We start from the raw sequence: 8,688 nt of genomic DNA, 5'->3' as shown, positions 1-8,688 counted from the left end.
CTCTCTCCTCTTCCTCTTCCTCTTCCTCCTCCACCTCCTCCTCCTCCTCCTCCTCCTCCTCCTCCTCCTCCTCGCCAACGGCGGCCCCGGCCGGCCCTGGCTCCGTATCCTGGGACCCCGAGAGGCCCAAGATTTCTTCGTAGAGGCACTCCGAATCCGGGTCCGTCGACACTGCCGCGCTCTGCCACAACTGGTTTATTGGCTTGAAGCCGCGTGAATCGGCCATCGTTCGAGCTACACGCCAGGACACAGACACAGAGAGAAGAATTTATACAACATCGGACATCATCATCATCGTCCTCGTTCAACGTCTTCCTCGGCTGCCGGCTGGTTGACTAAAGACCACCCGATGCTGCACACCCGAGGGATACTAAGAGCAACGGACCAATAAATTTCATTTTTTTTCGCTCGTCACTTTCTGTCCTCGTTCGTTGATTTATCGCTCGTGTGGTTATTTTACAATGAAAATCTGAACAGACCGATTGATTCAAGCGTCGCCTAGACGGACGTCTAGAGTTTTGTACAGCAGCGATTTATAGTGCGCCCATCAACTATTGCCCATCGTTTCTTATTTGCTCGAGTATGCCATATCGTGAACGTACATTTCCGATTCGCCTCTTGCCGCTATCATTTTTTGCTACGTGAGGACACGCCACACGCGTGCAAGCGTGTAAACGGATGCGCAAGTGGTAACGTCATTCAGCCACGCAGGAAGCGGATTTAATTGAAAATCAAGTAACGAGACGAGAAGAAGAATGAAAGAAAATTGACTCTGTGTGTGTATGTATGTGTGTGCGCACGTGTACGTGTGTATGATCGTGGAGAAGGATAAGCGCGCGGGTGTAACGCGCGTTTCACAGCCAGTGTGGCTGGACGTGCAGTCGAACCGCTCGTGGATTCGTGAACCGTCTTCATTGCGAATTAATCAGAACGATTCTCGCGTCGAGTCGCTCGAGAACGTGACAGCGGGTGAAACGCGAGCGAGAAAGGGACGCGCGCTGATTAATTCACTTGCCAAGTTGCCGCGCGAAGCGGCCGGGGGTTGCAAAGTCGTACAAAGCTAAACCCCGTACGCGCAACTTTGTTGTTCGCTGACAGCGGCCCGGTGACCGCCGTGCGAGCAGAAGTATGTGCAACGAACCAACGGCAGTCGTCGCTTCGACGTAAATAGCGAAACGTAACGCGAGCAGAGCAGGGAAACCCGATTGGTACTTTCGAATTCTGGCTCGTTGCATCGGCGAAGAAACATGCATAGTGCAGTTCTCGGTAATACACGGGAGCCACACGAGACGTCGGATTCGCTTGAAATTTCAACAACTTCCGCACGAACGAACACGATCGATCGCCGCGGAGCTTATGAATTTCCATTCCGGCCGATGTACATGAAATTGGAAACGATGAGCCAGTTACTGCAAGATCGCGCTGCAGTAATTAAGCTGGCTAGGCTTCTCGCATGCATCGGCTCTCGTCCCCCGACGACGATTATAGTACCACGGTAACGAGCATTATTAATATCGTTCGCTAGATAAATTCGAAATTCCGCAAATTATATAACGCGGCTTATCTCGATCGACGCATCGTACTCTTCCCTTCTGTTCTTTACTTTATTTGAAGGACGCTTCGCATAAATCATCGTGTGCATTCCGTCGTAAATTGAACAATTCCTAAGTATACGCGAATAACGAGAATCATTCTGTGTAATTCGTCGTTCATAAAACATGAGAGTAGAATTATGAATAAGCAAAGACCGTGTTATCGACGATCGAAAATTGTACACTGCATTTCGAAGTATCTCATAATGAATTACAGCGATTCTCAATCGTTTCTCTTCGCTCACGTATAGAATTTAAAAATTGGACATGATTCAGCCCAACCGGAGAGCCCAACCGGAGCACCATTTGAGGATATTCTGCATATCGCAACACCAATATACTTTGAGAATCACTGATAAGTTGATAGATGAATATAAAAAATTGAACGGAGACGCGAGTGCGACATTTTCCTTATCATTTAAACATTGCAACGTGCACTTTGTTTTCGGTATTATGCACTGCACGCAGTGTTTAAATGTCATGAACATTCGATTTCGTTACGAATGCACAATGTCCGCGGTCTACTCTAATATTTGATCGTCACGGCGACGACGCAACGATTACGGAATCATCGAGCCGCCGGCTCTCGTCTCCGGATCAATTAACGCTGTAATCTCGTAATCTCGGGAATATCGTATAGGCCGAGCAACGTAAACCCGGCGATTAGGAAACAATCAGCTGGCTATTAAATATTATTGCCGGCAAATTGGCAAGCGTGCGCGCGGATCGCGCGAGTGAATAGCAACGACCGCGTATCTTTTTCCTCGTAGATATTCTCTGAAACTCACCTTAGAAAATTCGCAAGCCATCGTGCTGGACGATGCTATTATCACGCCGCGACGTTTCTCCTGTCCCAATTCCGAGCCGCGAGCCCACTACTCGCCACTCGTGTCAGGTACCGAAGCTGAGACCACCTTCCGTTTTCGTTTTCTCGGTGGAAACTGATCGACTAACGTGCTCGATCTCCTCGCTTCGAGTGGCCAGAAGGACGAAGAAGGAACAGCGCGTACGGACGTAGACGTGGAACGAAAGACTCGGTGGGATTTCCCAATGCGACGCGATTCACTGTCGCAACTTTTCCTTTTCTTCTCCGTTCGTCAGTTACTTCCGGATTCCCTACAAGACTCCGGTGCACGCTAACCGAACCTGCGAAACAGAAAAATTTGTTTCATTGCCGCGTGATGTTCTTGTCGCGATTGCAGAAGTTTAACACATAGCAATTCATTTTATTATGACGTTCTTCGTTACATTTACCCTTGAATGAACTATAAATTATCCAAAATGATTGATATTTCTGTTCTAATAGAATAAACTTTATCTGATGACAAAAGAAATGTTGCACTTAGGACACACGCGATCAACGTATTAAGTCGAACAGATATCCGAGATAAAAATCAAAGAATGTACGGGGATTTAATGTAGGTTTCGCAAGTGCACGGTATCTCATAATTATCTGTTGGCCCGAGGCTTCCGTCGGCCCCAAATCGAAAATAAACCTGTTTTCTCGATTTCCAAATGGCCATTACGAGTTCGATTGTTTGCCTTTTGGTCTCACAAGTACACCAATTTTTTTTCTTAGGAAAAATAATCTGTGGATGGTTTCCTCTGTAAGGATCGACTTCACAGGAAAAGATGTTTTTTCGTTTTTGACACCCATCACGAGTTCCATTTGGGACGAGCACCCGCGGTCATTAGTCGGCGACGCGCTTTTGACGACCGGCAGGTGGGACTCGGTTCTTACATGAAAATATACACTTCGCCGGGCAAATAATTCGTAAACCTCGCCCGCTTTACGAATTACCCTGTCAAAACTAACGTCCACGTCGTACGCCGGTTGTCTTCCATCAACGCGTCTCCCTCGACACCGATTCTGTGAATTTCACCAGCCCGTAAAACTGTTTTCCGGCGCGGAGCCTTTGTGCGATACCGTGTGTCACGTTCGGTTAAACACGCGTAACGCATACACTGCCAATTTAATTAATTGTTCCATTCACAAGCTCGGAGATGATTATTAAGTTGCAACGCGTAAAAGGATCGCGAACTCTGTTTGTTTCCCATTGCGTTTGCGAGCGAACTGCAACGCGTTAACGCGATCCCGACCTTTTCCGACTCGACACCGAAATTTTCTAGCCGTGGACGCGTAAACTCGCGCGAGCCGAGTTAACGCGAACCCGGCTGAATAAAATGCAGAGTAGCAACGGGAAGTTCTAACCCGCCGCGTTTTACGATACGGTGAAAATCTAGTTTACAGGCGATCGGGGAAATTCCAGCTCAGGAACTATCGTAAAACTTCGCTCATCGACAATGTTACGATACTCGAGAGAATCCGCTGTACATTCCCGCCAAGTAATTAGGAAAAAGGAGAGTGAATGGAGAATCCGGGAACGGGGGGAGAAATAGTTAACGGGAAATAGATAATGAGAAACGTGTCAGAATGGAAAATTGCCTAAATGATTACAATAAAGAATGACAATTTCAGAAATTTACTAACGGGTAGGACCCATTTTGTTACATAAATAATAGTAATTAATACAGTTCTGTGCATCAGAATAACAAAAAATAAAATAAGACATCAGAATAATAATAGTAATAACAAAATAAGAAAAAAACATCAAAATAATATTAATAATAACAAGAAACATGGAAAAGTAGAAGAGATTTAGAGAGAAGATTTACAAAATATTCTGTTGAAAGATGTGATGCGTAACTCTGCATCGAGTAGAGAAACATAAACGGAAGTACAATGGAATAATGTCAAAAGATAAAACAATTATCAGTTCCACTTTGCATTCTTTTGTAATCGTTCAGCTGATATACGCGTGTGTGTGTGTGTGTATATGCGCGCGAGTCGACGGGACAATGGCAAGCGTACGGTAAAACCGATCGTGAATGAAAGGTCACTGAAATCCTTTAACTTTCCCTTTCCGTTCCATCCACGGATAATTACTGTGTCAAAATCGATGGCCATTCGAATCAGCCTCCTCCCATCCACATAATCTCGTACGTGTCGTAGTTTCCAATCGACGTAACAACTTTCAATCGCTCACCTCGTATCGATGTTCCGAACCGTATCTAGTTCGCAGCACTACGAGATCGGTTCAAAGTTCAACGGTATTCCGTGACACACGCACGGTTCATCGAACCTTCAGAGTAAAGAGAAACCGAACCGAGTGACCCTTTGGCAAAGAGCGACTCCGACACTACTGACCGACGCGACGTGTCTAGCGCTACTAACTACAGTAACTATTCCTACTCGTGTTTCGCGCCAGGTATTAAACGAAATCCAAAGACTACCAAACCCCCCCCCCCTTCCCCCGTTCGGGTACCACTCCGTCTGATCGTTCTCCTTCATCGTCGCGGTCCCGTAGTTCAAATACATCCGTCATCGTCCCACGTCTGTGGCGCGTCTACTTTTCCGTCAGTATCTAGTTTGCCAACAAGTCTTACCAGTTCCATTCCTTTTCTACTGCGTCTCGTCTACTAGTCGTGAACTGACTCACTGTCAGAGATTGAACTGGCAACAGCGACGGATGCATTGACCTACTGCGACGATCGAGTGATTTTTCTTCTTCGTTTCTTCCCGTTTAATTTATTTGTCAACCGAATGTAATGTTTCGTTCATTTCATTCCGAGGATTGTTAGTTAATTAATATAGAATATACGTACAGTATTTGGTGTCTGTTTCAGTGTGCGATAATTTTCAGTGTGGTAAGACAATAAATTAAAGATTTCTGTTGCAGAAATGTAGAATGCTTATTCATAAAGTTTCTCGCATTCTCCGTTTCTTTGGAGATTCGGTTGTTTGTCCTCCGGGTGAAGGTGTCTGCACGTACTCCGTTGTTTCTCGAAAAGTTTCCCTCGCAATAGAGAACGATGTCACGCGGGTGTATCGTAAGTCACCGTCGAAAGAAATGCGAAATTTATCGGTAGTAAAATGTAACAAAACGAGAATTGTGGCTCGTATACGACGAGACGTTCACTTGTACTCACAAATTTATTGTCGACCAGCAAATGGCATGTTCGTCTTTACGAACGAGAATGCAATTTTAGTATTTAGCATATGAAATCGGTAGACACGACCGCACTTTCTAAATTATTCGAAATAGATGGAAATTGTATACGACCTTTCTTATATCTGATAGTTAAAGCTACAATTTTTGTCCGAAGTATTTCTCGCTTGAACGAAGGAAAAGTTTTTCCAATAAACAATTTTATTTTTTAATTAATTATTGACGTTAGGGAAAAATATTTTAAACAGAGATTGTATGCGCTGACGTCGTCTACAAGAAAGATTCTATGCATTTTTCTTCTAACTTCAATATTTAACGAGTTAAATACGATTAATCGGTATTTTCGTTTAATTATTTCGTTCATCGCCAATTATTCCTTTTAATACATCTGCAAATTATTTTATCCTCTCGTCTATTTCGATGAACATAATTTGCAAAACAAAGTTAACAATAAAGAATTTAATTACCCTTAAAATCATCAAACGAGAGCAAGACGTGTTTCAGAACGTTATCATGCTTCAAGTAAGAGTACGAGAAAAGTAAAGTACTTGGTTAACATCGGTGAGCGAAATTTCCACTCGCAGCTGCGGGCAATGTAATAACACGGCATTCAATAAGTAAAAAAAGGTGTACTTATAACCGTAGTTGACAGTTGCGCTAATATTTTCGAATAAGTTTGTTCTTTAAATGCTTTCGATGAAGTAACAGGTGTACAACCTACATAGATCCGCGCCGTTTACGGTGTACTAGCCTTCAAAGATCTCTACTCCGTCGAAACTAACGTCGGTGACGACGACGATACGCCTGGTAGAAAACGAATCTATTGTTCTATAGTGTTAAAATAAATCACAGATGAACAGATAGACTCAAGAGATGTCTACTTATCTACATCGTAACGATGCTCCAGTTTAGAGTTTAATATCTAATCTATAGAATTCGTGAAGAAAAATTAATTTCTTTAAGCTGAGATTAAAAAAATTAAACTCATCTTCAAAATTTTCTTTCATATAATAAAAATTTAAATGTGATTTGATATAAACATGTGAGATTTAATAATATGTGTTTAAGATGTTGCAAAAATATTTGACTCGCATTGTTCTGGCGTGTGAAAACCGTTTTGAAAGGATTGAAAGGATTGAAAGGAGGGGAGTTATTGAAGAAGCAGAACAGACTTTTTATAAGCTCCCTAATAACGTTCGGCCGTATCAGCCTAAACATCGAGATCAAGTCGAAGAATCGGTGAGAAAGTAGACCGGCCCTTGAGAAAATATCGGTTATCCGGTGATACCTCGGCGATGACACACATACGTCCCTCGGATGCTTGTGATTTAAACGGATCAATGAAATGCGCTGCCGTGAAACGCCAGAGGCCAAAAGCTTTTCTCATTTCTGCATCGTAGACCGTCGGCATCGGGACGGAGACGGCGCGGCGCGAGGATACATTTGGGATTGGCACGTTGCCAACAGGTCCTTCGGGAAATACATATTATCACTTATATCTATATGTATGCGCATCCAATGCGTATAGACGTAATCTCGTCGGTGCATGCATATACGTAAAGCAAATCCTAAAACGTTAAGCCATTATTGCCTTGCCTCCTGTCTGGCTTCTCGTCTAAATACCTCAGGTATCATATTCTTGTTTTATCATCGGCTACCTATTAGGAATTAACGATTCCAATTAAAACTGAAATAAATCAATGTGAATTTAAGATTCATAATAAAGTCATCGCAATTTCATTAGATATCATAATTAATATGACGAAAAACGATAATGAAATTTGATAGTCGAGAAACAAATTGAAAAACAGAGGCAAATTTGACAAAGAGAGGCAATGTTATATGCAGCGATAAAGGCTAGCTGTTAACATCGTAGAACGAAACGAAGGGTCGTTGGGTAGACGATCGCAGTCACCGAAACGATGAGGTTTCATTAAAAAAGAGAAAAGAAAAAAAAAATAATGCACTCGTGTGATCGATCAAGTAAACATGAAAGGAAAGTAGGTCACGAGCTTACGCTCGTCAAGCTACGCTTCTTCCGTGAATGTTAAACTTCTCGAATTTACTGAGAACTTCGCAACGAGACACCGTCGGTTGGAAGATTTATTAAAAGATACATCCGATGATTGATGTTACAGTTGGAAAGTTACCAGCGTCGTTCCGTAATATATCATTAAATACACAAAGAAAGCCAGTTTCCATATTCTCTACTCTTTCCATAAAAAGTTTCTCATCTCCCTTTTCTCTATTTAATTCCACACCAACGTTGATTAATTCGGTAATTTGAAACTTTCAGTAAGAATGCAAAAATAAATATCGAATAATAATTTTAAGATAAAGATACATCCAAGAATCACCAAGTTTTCATGTCTTTCCATGGTAATGAAATATTTTTAACGATCACGAAGATCGCGCGATTCTAAACGTTGGTCATCGGTTCGCGCCCGGACGATCATCGATCGTTAGCCGCAGCTTCTGTTCCGGCTACGGTGTTATCCTCCGCCGAGGGTGCATCCAGATGTAAGACGGATTACAATGCACACTGGCGGAAGACGCGGGACGTTACCTTCCCTAAACCAATCAGGAGAGTATACACGGTTTATCGTGTACCTACGGTACGTGCACTTAGCGCGCCGAAAGCGAACTGTGCATACTTATGCACACGCGTTCAAGTATGCAGATGCACGTAAGCAACGTGCACTTTGCCTCATGCATGTGTCACGTAGTACACGTGCCCGCGTGAGCTTTTACCGTCGAGCGAGAGCCACGGAAGGGGCCGTGTGTATGCACGTATTTTGTAACGACCATTATGGGGAACGTAGTACCAATTATACGCACAACACATACAACAAAATAATGCCAAAACATTGACGTTAATATATTACGTGCTTTTCCATAGTTACGTAAATTACGGCATATTAGCATGGGGTGGTACAAAAATCAATTATCCTTGTTACGAGCATTGCAGAATAAAATATGAAAATAATGAAGAAACGAAATATCATAACGTAAATGATGGCATGGGATGGTGCACACAAAAATCAATTACCACTGTTACAAGCATTGCAGAATAAAATTATAAAAAT

General features: G+C 42.9%; 1 protein-coding gene across 2 annotated transcripts in view; it reads right to left on the bottom strand.

The window, feature by feature from the left end:
• Positions 1-61: 61 nt before the first annotated feature.
• LOC108628021 (uncharacterized) overlaps positions 62-8,688 on the bottom strand; it is a 13,569-nt gene continuing 4,942 nt past the window's right edge. Inside the window, exons 1-3 of one of the 2 annotated variants that reach the window (XR_003389569.1) lie at positions 4,640-4,832; positions 2,381-2,738; positions 62-234 (exon numbers count right to left, since the gene is read on the bottom strand). The gene's annotated coding sequence lies outside the window, so the exon portion shown is untranslated. Of the gene's footprint in view, positions 235-2,380; positions 2,739-4,639; positions 4,833-8,688 lie in introns of those variants that run through there. The other variant, XM_018029660.2, reaches the window with a different exon arrangement.

Source organism: Ceratina calcarata, unplaced genomic scaffold (genome assembly GCF_001652005.2).
Source record: "Ceratina calcarata isolate Rehan_Ccalc_2016 unplaced genomic scaffold, ASM165200v1 scaffold493.2, whole genome shotgun sequence".
NCBI classification, from domain to species: domain Eukaryota; kingdom Metazoa; phylum Arthropoda; class Insecta; order Hymenoptera; family Apidae; genus Ceratina; species Ceratina calcarata.
The sequence above is the reverse complement of the archived record's forward strand: the minus strand, read 5'-3'. Positions and strand labels throughout refer to the sequence as shown.